General features: G+C 47.2%; 1 protein-coding gene across 3 annotated transcripts in view; it reads right to left on the bottom strand.

Annotated features, from left to right (window-relative positions):
• GNG12 (G protein subunit gamma 12) overlaps nucleotides 1-20,597 on the bottom strand; it is a 127,566-nt gene that overhangs the window by 10,870 nt on the left and 96,099 nt on the right. The window contains exon 3 of one of the 3 annotated variants that reach the window (XM_059375082.1): nucleotides 19,126-19,203. The exons of the other annotated variants lie outside the window; for them this stretch is intronic. The gene's annotated coding sequence lies outside the window, so the exon portion shown is untranslated. The remainder of the gene's footprint in view (nucleotides 1-19,125; nucleotides 19,204-20,597) is intronic. 3 annotated transcript variants of the gene reach the window in all.

Raw genomic sequence — 20,597 nt, forward strand, 5'->3', positions numbered from 1 at the left:
CTGCTGTTTTCACATTTGCTGGGACACCTGCCGGTCCCTCTATTTGAAGTTGTGACATGGCCTTTGTACCATGCCTTGGACACTAAGTTCTGGTGACATACTCAAGGATTAGGCCAGGGGACTTAAGCTCACTCCTGCCCTTGCCACTGCCTGGGAACCCATGTAAGCCTCAATTTTTCTCATGGGAAAAATGGGGATAATAATACTTTTCTATTTCAAAGGGCTGTTAAGAGCATCAGATAAAATACGCACGTGAATGTAATAAACACGAAGCGGACTCTTGCTGAGAGGTAACTACCTACACCTTCCACTCCCATCCCTGCCGAAGTGCTCTCAGCACTCCTCCGTCCCTGATCAGGCACTGGGCAGCTCCCTACCCTCCCCCTGCTGTGTCCTGAACAGTGGCAATGGACAGAAAACACGACCTCTCCTGGTGTTATCAGCGGAAGCATGCCCCAGACATGCCCAACAGACATGCTGATGTCCTAACCCCTAATAACTCAGAATGAACCGAATTTGGAGAGAGGGTCTTTAAAGATACAATTCAGTGATGATGAGCCCAGTCTGGGGCGGGGGGGCGATCCAATATGATCGGGGATCCTCACTGAAGAGGGAATTTAGACGCAGATGGGTAGAGAGGGAAGAACACGCTAAGATAGAGGGAGAAGATGGCCCCGCCACAGAGAGAGAGGCCACGGAAGAAACCCACCCTGGTGGCGCCTGAAAATAAATGTCTGCATTTAAGCCACTCTGTCTGTGGTGCTCTGTGACAGCATCCTGAGACAAGAGAGACACTAAGGTTCTCTTGCATCTGAATGACGTGGGCTCTGCCGATGGGGTACATTCATCAGAGATCTGGAAAGTGGAAGTGAGAAGGCCAGTTCTTGCAACTTGGCTGACTTTCCTGCTTCAAGCAGGGTAGTGGGCAGGCTGCATCTGGTGGAGACGGGTGCATCGCAGCGTGTAATCACCAGCAAGCTGGTGCTAAGAAGCCCTATGGCTACAGCAGCCTCCCGGGTCTCCACTTCCTGCTGGGTCCCGGGGGCCAGTTCTGCACGCTGAGGTCTGGAAGTTGGTCCTGGTCTGAAGTTGAGAACCAGTTCCTCCAGCCCTTCCACTCATTATGCAAGCAAGCACCTCATCCCCCGGCGCGAGAGCCCATTCTGCCAGCATTGCCAAGAATGCTTTCTGTTTGTTGTAACTGAACCCTGACTGATACACAATTGTTAAATCTGTTGTTTTGTAATCTGCAAATAACTTACAGAGATTAGCTATGATTTCTATTATAAGGCTATTATTGCTGAACACACCAAACCCTAAGATGTAAAAACAGAGAGATGCAAGACATGAAATTCTTTTTCTCCTTCTCTCCAACCAGAGCTTGCACCCTGTAAGATCAAGGGTGGTGGACCTGGGACCAGTCACAAGTCCTGCCCTGATCCTGCCCTGTGCTGAGAGCAAAGGGCAGAAAAGAACAAGTTCCTGGCCTGCAGAGGGGAAAAATGAGAGGCAGACATGAGGAAGGGCTGCATGGAGCTGTGGACAACGTAGTTTGGGCTGGGGAAGACACAGTGACTGGAACTCTTCTAAGAGTTTATATAGGCTCAGAATCAGCAAAATGAAGAGGAATAAGGACAGCACTTTCTCAAGACCTCAAGAGAGTTCATCCTCTAAAAGTAGCAAGCTTTTCTACTTGCAGACCCTTGCAAAGTCCTCATCTGGTATCTTTGAGGAGTTCATTTTACCTGTCATCCCGGCACAGGTCCCTGAATAATAATGACGATGGTGGGCAAGGATACTGTTGCTTTAATGATGATTTTTGAAAACTACCACCATTTACTGAGTATGTGCCTGGTAAGTGAATGCTATGAATCATTTCATTTAATCCTCTTAGAGAGAAGTTCTTTTAGCATTTCTGTTTTACAGATGAAACACAGAGAGGTCAAAGTGACTATATTATTTATGCAGCAGAGCTGGGACTCGAGTCACCTGATTCCCAAGGTCATCCTCTTAATCACCACCTATCATGCTTGTCTCAGAACATCCAGAACACAAGGGAGGAATGGGGAGGAAGCAGGGGAACTGTCAGGAGCACTGAGCAAAAGAAGGCATGACCTCCATTGAAAATGAGCCTGTTGCTAATTTAAATAGGTAATCTCCAGAGCAATGGCAGTAGGTGCCCAGTTAAGTGGCCTTGGGAGAATACCTACATGAAGAAGAACTAAAAAGGACTGCCCCAGATTCTAGGTAAGGCTATTGCTAAAGACGCAGGATGATCCCATCACGTCTAATGAAGCTGGTAGGAAGCCACGAGAATGAGCCAGTCTTGGTAATAAATCCAGGAGACTGTTGCAGAGCCTGCGTAGTGGGTTCCTAACTTCACTGTGTATCTAGAACATCTGGAGCACTTGTTAAAAAAAAAAAAATCTGATTCCATAGGTCTGTGGCAGGACCCAAGAATCTGCATTAAAGCTTTCTACATGATTCTGACTTGGTCCTCCTGAGAAACACCAATAATGATTGTCAGAATCTTACCTCTGTGTTCTATCCACATTTATTTTTGCCTGGGAATTAAAATATGCCCATTTAAAAGAATGCCACTTCCTATCTATGCTTAAGTTTTCAACGTTCTGAATAAGCCCCGGAAAATTCTGACTCCTTTTAATGACCTTAACTTATAGGATTAAGTAGCCTTTGGTTTGAAATAGTATCATTTAACACACTTCATGGCTACAAAATTTACATTTGTTTTCTGAACAGTCACTTCCTTCTGGAAAGTTTCTCCTCTCAGTGATGCTAGACTGTCCTGTTCTTGCCTGTCTGACGATGTTCTTTCTACAGCTCTCATTCCTTCTTCGAACTCAGTTTTCTCAGGCACTCAGTCCCGGAGGCCTGATGCAGCCAAGTGAACAGGGTTTTGACGGTCGGATAAATTTGAATCCTGGCTCAGCACTTACTACAACTCATTTGCTTCACTTCTCCGAACTACAGTTTCCTCATCTGTAAAATAGGAAGGGATGAGAATAGCCCTGACTTCCCGGGGTTGTTAGCAGGAGGAAATGAAAGAACGTATGTAAATTACCTGGCACCTGCCTGACCCACATTGGTCTTCAGTCAGGTAAATGACGTTCTACTGTGACGTGAACCATGACCAATGCGCTTCTCATGCAATCCTTTACCACAATTCCATGCTCTTAAATGAAAGCCAATTTAAATGTACACACAAATGGCACACAGGTGCTTTGAACACAACACATGGAAAAGCTGGTGAAATACCACTGGCTGCCCTCAACATTTCTGATGTCCCATTCTTCAGAGAGTGACATCACCATTGTCCCAGTCACTGAGGCATCCTCATGCCTCCATTCCCTTCTCCTAATTCCTTAGACCAAGTGCTAGCCAACAGAAGTCTGAATTTTTCTAGTAGCCACATGAAAAAAGAAGAGAAAAAAGAGAAATTTTGATATATTTTAGATGGCTATGACCAAAGTCAAAATGTAGTTAATGTAAAAAATTGAGATGTTTTACCTTCTTTTAGTACTGAATATTTAAAAGCTCAGTGCCCATTTTACATAGATAGCCCATCCTGATTGGGACTAGCCACATTACAACTGTTCACGAGTCACAGTGGCTGCCTCAAGGGGCAGTGCAACTGTAGACCCTGGCATTTTCCAAATTCTCTTGCTCCCTACATTTTGACACACAGTCCATTTTTAGTGCCCCCCCCCGCCCCATTATTCTTTCTGCAGCCATTGCCCCTCCATCGTGGCTCCCACCACCTCAAGTTAGGGCCACCTCATCATAGGACTCCTGCCTCTCACCTTTCTTTCTCCATTCTCATCTCTTCTGATTACTAGACGCTGAGATGTAGGGCTGCTGTTCACTTTTTCCTCCCGCCGCAAACCAAGGGTTCCCCAGGACCCCATGAAAAGTCCAGAGGGCTCAGCTTTCAATCCTGATCCTCTCTAACATTTCTGCCACTGTAATAAAAATCCTCATCATAAAGGCACTGCTGCCACGCAGAGCTTGCTCTATACGCCAGACCCCAGGCTCCATGCCCATTCCTGTCAATACATTACCCTGCTGAGTTCTCGCTGTCACCCTGTGAGAAGATGAGAAGATGGGTTCTCTTCTCATGGCCATTTTACAAAGGAAGGAACTGAACCACAGACAAGTGAAGTCTGTGCCTCATGTCAAACAGCCATCAAGCTGCTTGGGTGGGATGTGAGCCCAGGTGGTCTGACCGCCGAGGCCAGGCCTGGAAGCTTCCCCGTGACGCTGCTGTAGCACCCAGGGGCTGTCAGCCCACTGCCTGTCTTTTAGTGGGCTGTGTTTACAAGTCCTCTTCCAAGTGTCTATGCAAGTTCTCCGCCCATTTCCCTTGGCCTGTATAAATTCTCTCTTTTAGGCCCTGGTTCACATTTTTCTCTCTTCCAGAAAGGTCTCTCTACTTTTGCTTGCAGTGATTATTCCCTTTATGAATTCCGGCTCCATGCGTCAAGCTCAGGAGTTCAAGGATGCCAAAGGGGTGACCCGGGCACGAAGGGGGGGTGGCAGGGGCTGTGTGTACTCATGTTTCCTCTTTCTGATGTGCAGGTATCATATATGATATATGATATATGATATAGCTATTATCCAGCTCTCAAAAGGGGGACACATTTATTTCAGTGCTAATGGTGTGTCAGTTCGTGCTTACTGTTTGTAACTGACTTTGCATGTATGAATATTGTCTTCCCACTGAACTGTGAGAAGTTTAGCTCCATACTAATAGTACCCCAGTAACATTTATTCATCACTTACTGTGTGCCAGACACTGTATCACATACTCTACACCGTTACTCAAGTACTATTATCTGCGACTGTAGGAGGTCGGATTTATCATACCTATCAAGACTGAAGCTCAGGACGGTTAAATAATTTGCTTAAGACCAGACAGCTAGTACACAGGGGAGACAGGATTGGAACCCAGATCTCTCCTACTTCAAAGCTACACCCTTAATTACGCAGATGCATAATCCCATGCCATCTTCTCTCTCCTATTGACTAATTCCGAGAATGGGGCTTCAATAATCACTTGGCTAAGATTAAGACACAAGATGTAGCAACCTACACACCGACCAGCGAACCTATCACCCTGGGGGGTTTGTGTCGGGTGTTTGTTTTCTTAGAAATAGGATCCACCCCACTGCTCCTTCCCACAAGTATCCCACAAAATACAGACTGTTCTGAGCCAAAGGTCACCCACCTGTCTGGTTCCCTTCACAGCTCTGCGAGGCCTGGGTGGAGTCTCTGGGACTCCAGTGCACTTGACTGGGTCAGTTGCTGGTACTGTATGAACGCAACTCCAGCGTGGGCTGGCCACCTGTGCAGCCCCCAGATTCCAAAAGCAGGGCTGCTCTGCACGCCCGTCTGCGCCCCAAGCAGGTTTGCAGTCAGTGAAGGTGGGTTGCGGGGAGCAGCTCTGTGCCGGTCACCTGCAGACGTGCAGGACCAGCCCCTTCTGCTGACACCAGGCCGGGACCCCGCAGAGGGATGGGTTCACAATCAACAAGGGGTCCGACCTTTAGAAACACATCTTCCTCTCACCCTCATATAGCAAGCCTGGCTGAGAAAGGATCTGCTCCTGTCTGCGTGGCTGCCTTAAGGATCACTGGAGATCTTGTCTGTTTAACCACGAGAGAATGAATAAATACGTGGGTGGATTCTACAGTTTACTTAATATCCAACACAAAAGCTGACAGAGTGATTTTTCTGTGCCAGGCACTGGGTTACGGGCTTTATTTAAAGTTATTTTATTTACTCAGAAAAAGAAATGACTATCTCACTAGTTTTTAAAATTTTAAAAGAATATGTAGATCTAGGAAAAATTCTGAATGGATTTGCCCAAAGGGTAGACAAGAAAAGCTCGCTGTCCTTCTACACTAGACTTCCCGAGGTGGTCACTGTTACCAGTTTCCCGGGTTTCCTTTTGAAGACATCCCCTGCATATACAAGCATGATGATTTATAAATCTTAAAAAATGTATATGTCTTTAAAAAATACAAACGGGAGCATGTTTGATGCATGGCTCTGTCCCGTGTTTTTTATTCTAACACTCTAATCTGGAAATCATGGTGAAGGTGGTATTAATCACCTACTTTCCAAATAAGGAAACCAATGCCCTCTGGGATGCCTAGTGCGTAAGGGAACCCTGGGGTCCCTAACCCTGAATGCACGCTGCAGCCGCCTGCAGGCCTTGTATAGGGAGCTTGCAGGGCTGGAAAGAGGAAGTGGGAAAGACCAGAGAAGCAGAAGACAAAACTCCTGCGTTAAAAGGGCTCATTGTTTTGGGGGGGGCAAACGGTGCTATCTGATGTGAGAATGATTTCCAAACAATGGAAAAACATATCCAAGATTCAGTTCCATGGTGCCCGGAGGTGCTAAGCATTTGCGAAGAGAAGCAGTCTCAGAACAGGGAGTGGCCCCACTGGGGAAGTCCCGTAAAACGGGTGAGTCTCCACTCCAGCAGACAGCAACATCATCCCTGGGGACCTCTTAGAAGTGATGATTCTCAAACCCCCACCCCAGACCTTCTGATTCAGAAACTCTGGAGGCAGTGCCCCAAGCAGCTTAGAGTTTGAGAAGCCCTTCAGATGCTCCCTAATGCTGAAGAACCACTGTGTTGGAAGGAGAGGAGTTCTGAATTAGGACTTCCAAACAAGAGGAACATCAGGCTGTTAAATGAATCAACAGGTGGTCATGTAAACCAAGCTTGGTCCACATTCCTGGCGTTATCCAAGGACTAAACTGAGGCCCACGGCCTTCACCTTGAGGAGGTTATTGCTGGCAAAGGACATAGGACCAATCTGCCTAAAGAAGGAGGTATTCCAAACTCTTACCTGTGCTAATGGGTCTGTGCCCCTTTGGATACCCACACCCAGAGAACCTGTCCCTTCCTTTCCATCTGTGTAACCCACTGGGAGTCCTCTGCATCAACCGTCCCAGACCTGCTACCACCTGCCCTAGCTGAGCAGGGAGGGAGGTGGTCTGTAATGGGGTCCTTTGCCCAGAATGTTCACAACGTAGCTATTCTATCTTCACTCCTGGTTTCCTGACAAAGCAGAAGAACAGGGATATTTTGGGTTCTGGTCATAAAGACCTAGCATCTGATCCTCTCTAAGCAAGGACATGCCTTCTGAGACTGCTTAGCAGATAGACGTTTACCCACCTGCATGCAGTCCACTCTGACGGACAACCCAAACACCTATTGGGAGAGTTGAAAAGTGTGGCAACAGGCAAATGCTGCTGCCTCCGTTTCCACTTAGGAGGCAACCAGGTAGTCCTTTTTCTTGCCTGAAGGTGCCAGCTGCTTGGAGGCATGGAAGGAGTGGATCGAGAGAGAAGGTGAAGAAAAGAGTGGGAAGACTGAGCAGCTCGCTGACATCCACAGTCAAGGCCACGGCTGTGCTGTGTAACAAATATGGCATGTGGGCTACCAGACTGGGGACTAAAAGGCTTAGGATGCCGATAGGATGGACCAAGTCTTGAAAAATAAGGAATAAAAGGCCAAAAAAGCACGACAGATGGAAGCCTCAGGAGCTTGGGGAGAGGATGGTCAGTGGGGATTTGGGCAAGCAGACAGGTGCATAAAGGATACATTTCTTAAATGAATCAATCCTTGAAGGGTAGGGACTGGGTAGGTGGTAGCAAAGGAGTGGAGAGAATTTCAGAATGGATGTTGAGGGAGTGTAAGAGTGGGTTAAAGCTGACTCCATTATGTGAATATGAGAGTCCCCAAAGGTTTCTGAGCAGAAGCGACAGGCACAGGGAATATCAGAAAAAGAACTGAAGGACCTTATGTTGGATGGAATAGAACTAGGAGACAGAGAAAGAAAAGACGGACTATTGCCATGGAAGGTCTAAGGGCAGACAATGGGGTAAAGAGCCCAGGCTTTGCATGTCACTCAGTATTGCATGATATTGAATGAATGACTTAGCCTCACTCAACTCCTAGGTTCTCTGTCTATAAAATGGGATACCAAGAGGGCCTGCCTCACAGGATTTAACAATTAATTGGACTCCTACAGGAGAGAGCCTGGCACACGGAAACCACCCAGTGTTATCTATCACCATTGCTACCAGGACTTCATCAAACAGAGGAAAGTGACTGGAATGCCGAGAAAGAGCTGGAGACAAGAGTAGGAAATGGAAGAAGGATCAAGAGTTCTTTCTTGGGGCCAAATGGGGACTGACAGAGGTGGTGCTTTAGCCATAGACTTGGAGGGGGCATCTGAGGGAAAGAGCAGCACACGTCCGGGGTCTTCCTCGCACAGGCAGGGACAAGAAGGGCAGATTCAAAGGAGTGGGGCAGGGGTGAGGGGAGGCGGCCGCAGACGCTGCCAGGATGGGAGACACCAGGCAGCTAGGAAGAGAGAGGGATGTTGGGGATGTAGGGCAGACATTAATGCTATAAAGATAGGCTTAGCTAAAAATACATTCTACCCGGAAGACAGACTAGAAGAGCATACTCTCCATGTGGCTGTTGCTTGGTGGAGAGAAGTGGGGGACCTTCCGTGTTGTTTTTATGCACTCCCGCAGTGTGTACATTTTTATTTTTTCGATCTCAACAGCTAACACTTCTGTTGCATGTCGTTTGCTTGTCAAACATTGTTCTGAGAGCTTTACAGATTCTGAGATCCAGTTCTGAGAGCTTTACTCACTTAATCCTCAAAACAATGCTATGAGGTGCTCACTACTGCCTTTCCCAATTCAGGATGTTGTGTGGAGGAGCCGGTGCTCCAAAGGTGGCAGCCGGTTCCAAAGTCCGTGCTCTGCACCATGTGTGATGTGTTCACGATGGGGGAAAAAAAAAATGAATCCCAGTATGTGTTACTCAGAAAACCAGGAGGAGGGGCAGTTACCAGTCACTTTATGGGGGCACAGGAAGGAGAGAGCGACCATAGCCCATGGGACTGGGTGAGGAAGGGGTTTGGGGTGGGGGGGCCCAGGTGAGGCTGCTGCGGCACGAAGGGAACGGAGGTCCCACGCTAGGGGTGCCAGAGAGAACTATTAGTTCAGGAACTTCGGCGGTACGCGTGGGGGCAATTTCGAGAAGTAGCAGTGTGCTGAAGACGAGGAACGCGCTGCAAACTTTGAGGGGTGGGAGGATTGCTTCAAGAGGTGGCTGTCATCTGGGTGTTGTAAAAAGCAGAGGAGGCGTGCTGAGCAACTAAGGAGGGTGTGAAAATGCCAGAGAGGTTAAATGAGGGCCCAAGAGCACGGGCTCAGGTCAGAGATCTGGGATGAGAAAGGGAGGCCTAGAAGACACCGAGGGAAAACAGGGGAGCAGGCACCCAGCAGCTCGGGCCAGAAGCCTTTTTCCAGGTGAGTGACAAAGGGCCACCAACCAGAGGTGCGCCCAACATCGTAGGCCAATATCTCAGGCATTGTGCTGGCCAAAGGAAGCCAGGCACAGGAGCACATGCTGTCTGATTCCACGTGCAGAAAGTTCAAGTCCAAACAAAGTGATGGTGATAGAAACTAGATGAGTGGACGGGGGAGAGGAGATGTATGGAGCAGGACTGGCCATGAGTCTGGGGCTGACTACTGAAGTCAGACGACAGGTCCACGGGACGCCTTCTTCCTTGGTAGATGGAAAATTTCAAGAATTAAAAGTTAAACCCTGTGATCCTAAATACTTCATGGTCTAGAACATGATAATAATTAACACCATAAGAGGAGCTCTGTCATTAAAGAATGGAAGATAGGTTAATTATTATCTACCATTTCCTCCTCCAGATCATAATATAGCAAGTACGTCCAATGTCCACAGTGGAGGGGAAGGACCTGCCTTTTGAGCAGGCGCAGACAGGATGAAGGCAGCCATAATCCGGGTCCTCTGCCCATTTTACACAGCACTCAGACCCCGAGTCCCAGATGCCAAAGTGCAACCTGCCAAGAAGCACGGCTCCCTGCATTCACCCTCAAAACACAAAAGCCTGTGGTCCACATACCCATAACCAGTAGGCTAAGAGACATCATAGGACATTTAATTTTTCTTTCTTCTTTCAACTCCCCTTCTTCCATTAACTACAGCAAGAAACACGCTCTACCTGCTCTCAAACATGTCCGATTTGATAACTGCTTTGAGAAAAAACAAAATCTATGAAATTCCTAGGGTGACCAGCAAGGTAAACCTGGGCTGGCCCTCAGGGCTCGAAGTACTTGTTGTTTTGTATGCGGGTTCCTGAAGACATCAAAAATAGCAATACCACACGATCCACTAATTGCACTACTGGGTGAGTGTAAATACTGGGTATTTACCCAAAAATAACACAAACACTGATTTGAAAAGATGTGTATGCCCCTGTGCTTTCTGCAGCATTATTTACAAAAGTTAAGATATGGAAACAACCTAGATGCCTGCAGAGAAGATGAATGGATAAAAAAGTTGCATAAACATGCAATGGAATATTACTCAGCCACTAAAAGAGAATGAAATCTTACCACGTGCAACAAGATGAATAACCAGAGGTAGTCTACTAAGTGAAAGAAGTCACTGGCCTTGGCAGCAAGTGACAGCTTTGTCATTTTTCCTCTTCATACTTCAGGAAACAAAAGGGACAAAATATCCCTGGGACTGGGCACACAGCAGGAACTCAAGAAAACTTTACCAATGAAATGATGACAGAAGTCTCCATGGCAGTACCTTAGGTGAGTGGTAAGGGCCTGAACCCAATGTATGAACACCGGAATTTCTGACAAATGGGATTGTGTCACATTATGAAAGGATTCCTTCAGATAATATTTCCCCGGATGCATTATCTACTGGAACAAGAGGTTAAGTCAGAGAAACTCATCGTTCAGCTCGGATTCTAATTAAATGTCAACTAGGAACCATACAAAACATCTCTCCGTTATAATACACCTGCTTCTGTGTCTTGAGCACAGTTCTACTTAGTTTCCAAAATATCATATGAGTCTGCATACTGTCCTCCTTCCTCTACTTAGGCAAGGGAGGGTGGGACAGACTTTGGTTTTCGGACACCTGTGACCCCTGGCTTCAAAAACAGCTCCTTCTCTGGCCTCTGGCCTTGGTACACTTTTCCCCTTAAGCATGGCTCCGGCAAAGTAGAATTCTGCTGCCACTTGCCCTGGAAACAAAGAAGCACCCCTAGAGGCCTCCACCGCTTACATCTGCTTAAAGTGGGGGGAAGGGATTGTTTCCCAAGGGTAATTCATCTCACGAGAGCCCTTTGGGCATAACACACACTTTCAAGCAAATCCTAATAGTTCATACCGCAATATTAATACTTTTCATCGATTCAGGTATTTAACTGTAAAGTTACTTAAATTTTTCTAACGCTTATTGATTCCTGAATGCAGGAGATCAGCACGTAGTTGTTTGTGGTCAAATACGAGCTTTAGAAGGTGTAGTTGATTCCACCAAAAGTTTGTCCCTAGGATATTTCTTGAAGTGTGTGAGATTCTCTGGAACACTTTTAGGTACCGTGTAAGTCAAAGTAAATGCCACGTGTTTATATTACGTGTAGAAATTAGGAGACCGATTTTAGTAGACTGAGTAAACGCATCCAAGTCCTACAAACAGCATTACCTGTCCGTGGCAACATTTATAAATGGACAGACTCCGTGATCACATGACCACTGGAGGCCCGGGCTTTCCCTTAAAAATGAAAACCACCTCAAGTTGAATTCTAGGGAAACACTCTTACGTGTCACATGCAGATGCTGCCACACATTTATCGATCATTTCTGCAGTGTAGAACCTGATATTCTATTTCTAATGTGGTAAGCCAGATGTAATAATAATGCTATTAAAAGATGGCAATTTTTTTTCTTAAAAATGAACAGCCCGGAGCGGTACCCCTCGGAGATGGCTGTCGTAGCCCCTGAAAGGCAGACTTTGCGGATTCCCGAGGCTCCTTGAAACACGGTATGAAACCACTGCTCTGAGCCGTCAAAGATACTACAGCCAGACAAATCTTCTGAAAATCAGCTCTAGTCATACAGTGTTCCTCAAACACCATGCACCGGTTGGTGGGGATGGAAACTATGGCTGTATTCACTTGGGCAGAACACTTCCACATTGCCATTCTCGTCCTGGATGAACACCAACAGAAATGTGTTCACTGAAAGACATGCATTAAGATGTTCAGGGTGACACTATTCATAACGGCCCGCAAACGGAAATTGCCTGAATGACTGAAACAGGAGAACACTCACTTGATGGCACACTCTACAGCAAACGCCAACGAACGGGCCTCAGATCCATGCAGCAATATGGGTGAATCTCACATATATAATGCTGAGTGAAAGCCAGATTCACAGAAGAACAAAAAGGAGCACACACACAGGAGTCCAGTAAGTACAAAGATGGGGGAGACTAATCTGTGTTGTTAGACATCAGGCTAGAAGTTACTTTTTTTTTTTTTAAAGATTTTTATTTTATTTATTTGACAGAGATGGCAAGTAGGCAGACAGGCAGGCCCCGAGAGAGGAGGAAGCAGGCTCCCTGCTGAGCAGAGAGCCCGATGCGGGACTCGATCCCAGGACCCTAAGATCATGACCTAATCCCAAGGCAGAGGCCTTAAACCACTGAGCCACCCAGGCTCCCCTAAGAAGTTATTTTTGAAGGGGACGGTAGCAAAAGGGGCAGGGGGGTCTTTCCCAACTGCTGGCTATGTGTGTGTATTTAGCCTGGGGGTGGGGGTGGTGGCAGAATTATACTTGTGATCTGGGTAAGTAGCTGCATGCTGTACTTCAATAAAAAGTTAAAACAAAACCATCGGCTGCGCCCCATTAATTTGAACCAAACACAACTTTCACTGTGGCTCAGAAACCCATTATAATATGGTTCTCACCCACCTTTCCGGTCTTTTCTCAACTCTTTTTCTTTTTTCCCCTCCATGAGATGCTGTGGGTATTTACATTTTCTGGGCAAAAGGTCCACAGCATTGATCAAAGGGGCCACGTGATCCAAAAGAGGAAAAGACAAATCATTGTCCTTGCGGAACCCGAATGATCTCTGAAACTGAACTCTGTGACTCGCTTTGTTATCTTTAGAAAGCCCCCCCCCCTCCCTTGCGAGATTCCACCCCTGTTTGCAGGTCATGTCAGGTTACCTCCACTACCAAGTCTCTGATCACCCTCCACCCCAAAACCCCCCCCTCCCTCTCTCCCACAACTGTTTTTCAGGGTCCACTCTGATCCTTCGGTAAGCACCGAGCATGTACAAATAAACAAATCCTCAAGGAGCTTTCGATCCAGGAGAGGGAAAACAGATGTATCCACAAATAACTTCAAGCAGAAAGAAGCATCGGAAGAGAGGTTGGCTGAAGGGGAGTTCGGGGTACACGGTCATTCCCTGTGGCTGGGGGAAATCTGGGCAGGCGTTGTGGGGCTTTGCACCACTGGAGCTGAGAGGGGAGGGCATTAGGCAAAGGCTAGTGTTATGAAAGCTCTGGTGCTGTGTAGGCCAGATAAGGAGGTGCATCTAGAGCAGAGACATTTGAAGTCATAAGAGATGGCGTCAAAAGACTGACTGCCAGGCCCTTAAGTCTGAATGTGGATGCTATAGGCAATGAAGAGCCACTGAAAAATTCTGAGCAGGGAACGATATAATCAAAAGTGTGCCTCCCTGTTATATCAGATGGATAGAGATGGTCTGCTCCTCCTCTAGGGGTCTAATACACATCGTGCTGCTTCTGTGGCACAGAATAGCTTCTTGCTTTGCAATGTGGTTACCTGCATGCTTCGTTTTTGTGCCCCCACCACGGCCACCGGACTCAAGCTAATGCAAGACAAGACGGGTTTTAGTGCTAGCATACTGTTTACACACGGGAGCACTCAATAAATATTTACTTAACAAATCAATGGGCAATGTCTACCTCAAATGGTTTTTGAACGAATGAGGAAAGAAAGTGGGGGGAAATGGGAAAGAAAACCACACACACGCCATAACACCAAGGAGCTGGACGGTTCAGGTGCTCCACTCAACCTTAGCATTCCAGCTCGACCCCTACACGTTCACTATTCTAAACGACTGACACCCGGAGGAAAACTCTACAATCACAAAGGAGAACGTTTAAAGTTACTTAAGGCCTGCGTGAACACCAACAGAAACGTGTTCACCGAAAGACATGCATTAAGATGTTCAGAGAGACACCATTCATAACAGCCCCCAAATGAAAATTGCCTGAATGACTGAACGTGTGTGTGGACCAGGGGGCCCTCAGCATGAAAGGGGCTATTCTTACATCAGAGTCTGGTTAGAGCTTAGCACTCAGACCGTGGAATGTGGGAATCTAGCCTCACCCTGGGCCCTGTGTCCTGACATCCGCGGCATGTGGGAAGGTGGGGAAAGAGAAGACGGTTTGACCTCTCAGGTCCCTGGGGTTCTTTATCAAGAGAGGATTTCTGGGACAGCAAATCCTCTGAATGCTGTAAAGAAAGGGGCTCTGCCTCCAAATCAAAAGAGAAAGAAAAATCACCCCCTGCACAGCAGGTCCCCGGGGTACAGTACTGCTCACAATAAAGGCCACCAGAAGACTTTTCTTTGCACATCACCACCTTTTACCTTTTGAAGCTCTTCCAATTTGTTATCCCATCTCCCAACCACCGTGTCATTAAATACTCTGTCCTGCCAGTGTATGAGAAAATGGAGGCCGAAGGAAATCTGAGGACTTACCCAAGGCCCCCGGGACTTGAGAACCCCAGGCGCTGGGGCTCCTGACTCTCAGAACGCCCCCCTTCCCCCACTCCATCCCAGGCTTTCTGATGGATCATTTCCACCCTGGTGGGGCTCCAGGGTTTGGGGACGTGGCTTTCACAGGGAGCGAGGACTCAATAGGGGTGGCCCAGTGATAAGGTGCCCATGTCTGTGTGAGCTTGGGGTGCCTCCCTCCAGTTGGTCAAGGCATGGGTGAGGAAGGGGCTTTATCATGGCCCAAGGCAATTCGGGGGAAGTTGAACTCTGGAGAATCTGAGCAGCTTATGTGGCTTCCCCAGGGAAGGTATGAGGAAGGAAAAGCAAAATACAGCAGCACCATCTGCAACGGCCCAGGCTGGGAAGCCACGGGCTGCGGAGGGTACCCTGCTCTGTAACTGGAACTGGCCCATTTTCTGGTCTGGTCTGGATTTCCTTCCTTTTTACTGCAACGCCTGCCAGCCAGTCAGGCGAGACCCACGGTTGGCCACCACTACTCAGTCTTGCCCTATTAATGGAACTAACTTGGGTATTTGCCTTTTATTACATTCTTCCCCTTTTCAATAACAAAAGGAGTATATTGAGACATTCAAACTATATGCATGACCATGGAATGAAAAGTTAAAACACCTTCCTTCTAAACTCACTTGGAAGAGGTACCCACTGTGCAGTCTTTCCTTCCCGGCACACCTTCTGCTGGCTTTCTCATACATCCTAGACATGTATCTGGTTTTTGAACAAATGGGACATTTACATACAGTTCTGTAAATTACCTTTTTTTTTTTTGACTCAACAATTATTATATTATGAGCAACCAGACTTGATCATACAGAGGGTTGGTACATTTTTCTAATTTTCTCATTCTGAGACTTCTGAAATTGACTAAAAGAATACAAAGGGCAACATAAACACATAGGTTTCATTTTTAAAAAACTAGTCACTTCTTCAGTTGTTCTCCTTCCCAGTGGACTGCTCCCTAATCACCTTGAGAGTCATGGCAGGACCAACCTCAGAACATCCTGGGGAAGGGAAAACCCTGACCCCACTGAGTGATATCTGCCTGCTGCAGGACGTTCTGAGAAGTGGTTCGGGCACCACTGCCCAGTGGCTGAGTCTACAGAATTTCGAGACTCCTCACCCAGCATTCACTCCCCTCGGAGGGGCTCTTCTGGTTAGCTGTTGGGCACAGGAGGAGTGGCAAATTCAGTGAAAGTGCAATGCTTTGCAATTGTTTCCCCTTCTGGAGATCCAGGGGCCGAAAGTTTGCAGGGACAGCTGTCTTGTTTAAATAGGGAACCCGAGTTCCCTTCTCAGCAGCACATTCTCCCTGCAGAGTCTGCCCGGGGCCACCCAGAAGCATGTGGCTAAGCCAGATAGTGGTCCCCTGTCCCGGGAGGAGTGTGTGCCAAACCGGACTTAGAGGCTGAGACCCAAGCCCCGTTCTGAGCTGCTATCTGGACCAACCAGATAGGGGAGGGACAGAGAGAATCCGGAGCAGCTAGGGAGAACACCAAAGGGAAGAGTAGGTCTCTGCCCTCGAGTCAGGATCTGCAGACAGAAAGAGGGAGGTGGGAGGGCGTGCCTCTGTGATGTGTTTTCTGAACATGGTGAAACAGCATTTTGGTTGTGGTCAGACCCCACAGGTAGCACATGTTTTGATTCGTTCTGCTACATTTAGAACATCAAGTACTTCTCTCCGTGCACAACAGCCCTCTGGTCCTTCAGAAGCACCGACTGAGGGCTCACAATCACCCTGGGTGCAGGAGAGTACTATTACATTTTCCTGTTAGAAGGGAAAAGTGAGGCAGAGGAAGCTAAATAATTTACCTAGCTAGTAGCAGACATGGGATCTGAACGCTTACCCCTCAGGCTGCAAGCCTTCCTTTGCTAGTGTGATGTTTCTCAAAACGTGTTTATGACTTAACAGGCATATCTGGAAATAAGGCTCCAAGTCCCATATATTTTAAAAAACCCTCACTGGAACAAAGATAAGCAGGCTTCTTTCATGCAAGACTTCTAAAATGCATTTATGATTTGCAAGAGACATATGGTTTGCAGCATTTCCCCCAATTCTCTGAACACAGAAATGTTTTCCTAGGAACATCTCATGAGATCAGTGTGTTCTGCTGACCACACTTGGAATAAATGCTGGCAAAGGGAGTTGCTGGGAACAGAGCGTAAGGTCTGGCTCTCGCCATTTAACTAACTATCCGACTCTGGAAATGGCTTAATCTGAGCCTCGGTGTCCTCATTTGTAAAATGGGAATAATAGCAATTTGTGCCCTTCATGGAGCCGCTGGGAGGATTCAGTGCATAAGCAAAGTTCTTAAAATGGTGCCTGGCTTGAAGCAGTCAATCAATGGCAGCTATGAAAACTGATGATCAAGAATACTGACTAATTTAAGAAGAACAAGGGAATTAGCAGAGAATCCCCAGAAATATCCTTCCAAATGATGTTCACCAACAACAGTTCCTCCTGTTAGAAACATGAAAAATGTCTGCACAAAGGAAAGTCCTGAAACACCATAGATTGCATTACCATTCCAGGGGAAGGGGAAACCAGGGAAAATATTTTCAAAAAGTCGTTCAGAGAAAAAGTTTCCTTGGCAAAGAGGGTTCTCTGATACTGTAACTGACGCAGACCAAGGACACCAGCCAATTCCCTGAGCATGAAAGCAAGCTGAGACGTCCTTCACAAGCAACAGAGTCAGGCGCTGGACCCACTGCGTCAGGGGAATGGAGGGAGATGCACACTTTTTGGGGGGGGGGGGTCGATTCTCCTAACTGAACTGAAAATGGCTTGGCACCCACAGGATGTCTTCCCGTTCCCGTCTCACGGAGTGACTCATGCATCTGCCATTTCGCCTGTAGCCACTGTGGGAGCACTCTGCAGCAGCTCTGCCTCCACAAAAGGCACCCCCCCCCATTCTGGTCATGCCTGCCAAACATGTGACAGTTCACAACACACCAAAATGTGCCCCCTCCCCAAACTCCACCAAGCTGCGGTGGGAGACTGTGGCTCCCTGAAGCTAGAGTGGAAACCAAGGGCAGAGCCCAGGGCTCCCAGACGCAGGGCACCTGAAGTAATTTGCTCGGGGTGAGCCAGCTCTACACACTGGCCTTGCTTCCTGTTGTGCAACTATGTAAATGAACCTGTGCTGGGCCAGCTGCACTGCGTGCCAGGGATAGTGTGAGTAATGGAGCACCTCGGCAGCCTCTCGGGGACTTGTGCAAAGAGTTGGGATACCAACTCTGGGAGGGCGGGCACAGGGCACCTCTTCCTCTTACCAGGAAGCTGCCCATGAGTATGGACAGGCACTGTCCTGGCAAGCACAGCCTGGAGAAGACCATCAGGAGATAGAGTCTGAGCTGGAGGGTAAGTCCAACCCAGGGGACTGGACTCCAGGTTAAACTCAGATTAGTTTTTTGGGGATCCTTAGAGGCCTCAGTTTCCCTATATGTAAGACAAAGGGGAGCTGGTCTCTTTTCCCCAAGGCCTTTGTGCAGGCCCCAAATGTGTGTGCTACCTAATGCCCACAGCAACGCTGGAAAGGAAGTGTCTCTCTCCCCATTTTGCAGATATGTAAACTGAGGCCTGGAGAAGTGAGCATGGCTGCAGTCCATACAGGTGATGGTGTTGTGCAGCTGGGATTTAGACGGAGAAATGTGGATATTCAGATGTGTCCCATCCTGAAATTCTACGTGGGCTTCTAAACTTTCTTAAAATGATATTTGCAACGCAAATCAGTTCTTAACTTTTGACATGAGAATCAGTTGGTACATGACCTACAGCACATTAAAAATTTTACTTCCCGGAGTGTCTGGATGGCTCGGTTGGCTAGGCCTCTGACTTCAGCTCAGGTCAGGAAGGATGGAGCCTCGCATTGGGCTCCCTGCTCAGCAAGGAGCCTGCTTCTCCCTCTGAGTAGGCTCTGCATACGTGTGCTCTCTCTCACATATGCACTTGAGCGCACTGGCTCTCTCTCTCTTTCAAATGAATAAAATCTTCAAAAAAAAAAAAAAAAAAATCACTTTCCTTGACCCTTCTGGGACTATTCTTTCACTCTGCCAAATAGAATGTGTGTAGGCAACTGTGAATGGATTTTGAAATGAGCAAAAGCAAACTCTAATTATAATTCTCATATTAAATCATTAACAAAATAAGTCATCGAAATAATTCCATGGCTAGACATGAATGATGTTCTAAGGCAATACCTCGGTTACTGGTCTGAAAAAAGTTGGTGCTGAGAGATGGAACAGACATGGGGTGGTGGAGAGAGAGCTTCTACCCAGCTTATGGTCCATGGAGGCCCAGTCGTTAATCAGCTACTTACTTTATTCAACTCACTTAATCCCACCCCTCTTCCCTTTCTTCATCAGTAAAACAGAGGGCTTGGAGTAGATCCCCATTTCCCACCTACTTCAGTAAAAAAGACTCCTTTTAATGGACAAATGCTGACTGAACTCTCTTCCCTCCGAAGACAGGTGTTCTTTGGCACCTGTTATGAGAACACAGAATGACAAAAAATTAACACAAGTGTTGTTCTCTTTTATTAATCACAACATCTTCCTACAGTTGCATAACAGTGCACTGATGTTCAAGATTTTATTGACTCACCTTCTTGTCAGTGCATGGCCCCATCGACATTCTGACCCTTCGTCAGAAATGGTCTACTCTCCTTACCATCCGCTGTCCACAGATTCTGAACTTTTGCATTAAGTGGTGTCAAACGTTCTTTTCAGTGGCCCACTTTGATGTTATCACATGCTAATTATTTCTTAAGAAACTACATACCAGGTTTCTATTTTTTGTTGGGAATAATAAAGCAAATTTTCAGTCAACGATTTCGTTTGGCACTAAACCACAGTCACTGTGCAACCAATGCATTTACTCACCAGACACGTACAGAATGCCTGCACTGGGTAGACAGAGGTGAGTGAAACAGAGACGGTCACTGTCCTCCCAGAGCTTCGGTCTAAGGCAAGGCCTTCTCACAGTCCCGAGCAACCCCACCTCTGCATCTCCAGCTTTGACCTCTCCCAGGGGACTGTGGCTTCTAACATCCACCTACCAGCTCAACGTCTCCATCTGGATATCCACTGGACATGCATCTCACACTCAACACCGGGAAGGTTACCTCCGGTTTCTTCCCCTTCCGCTTGCCAAAACCCTTCCTCCCTTGGCATTCCCCAATCCCTGAAATGGCAACATCATTTATCCAACGCTCAGGCCCCAAGTACTTGGAGTCATGCCGGTCTCCTTTCATGACCAGCAGTTAATCTGGGGAGAAAGTGCTGCTGGCACCAGCTACAAGAACACATCCTGAACCCAGCAGCTTGCTATTACTTCTATGCTTCTATGCTCCCAGCATGTTCCAGGCCACACTCCCCTCTCCCTTTCCTATTCTTCTCTTTCTGCCCTACAACTTACTTTACAATCAGCAGCTAAATTTAATTGAATCCCATCACACTGTTCTTTTTGCTCAAAATCTTTCGGTGGTTTCCCTTAATTCCTAGAATAATTCCAGGGTCTCAGCATGGTTTAGGAGACCCTAGATCCGGCTCCTGGACACTACTCCAGGCTTCTTTCCCACTCTCCCCCTAATTCTTGTGGTCATAAACGTGCCAGGCCTGCTCCCACCTCAGAGCCTTACCGTATGCTGTTCCCTTGCTTGGGATGCCCTTCCCTTACATATCTGGGTTATGTAAACAAACATCTCTGTTTGTTTTTTTCCCTTTCAGTTTCTGCTCACATCCTTTTTCTCAGCATGGCAATTCTTTGATTGTCCTGCTTGAAACAGTCATCATCCTACCCCACCTGTCACTTTCTTTCTCCTTACTGTGCTTCTGTTTTCTTCTGAACACGGATTACTGCCTCATACTACATTCTGTG

This window comes from Mustela nigripes, chromosome 14, assembly GCF_022355385.1.
Source record: "Mustela nigripes isolate SB6536 chromosome 14, MUSNIG.SB6536, whole genome shotgun sequence".
In the NCBI taxonomy this organism is placed as follows: domain Eukaryota; kingdom Metazoa; phylum Chordata; class Mammalia; order Carnivora; family Mustelidae; genus Mustela; species Mustela nigripes.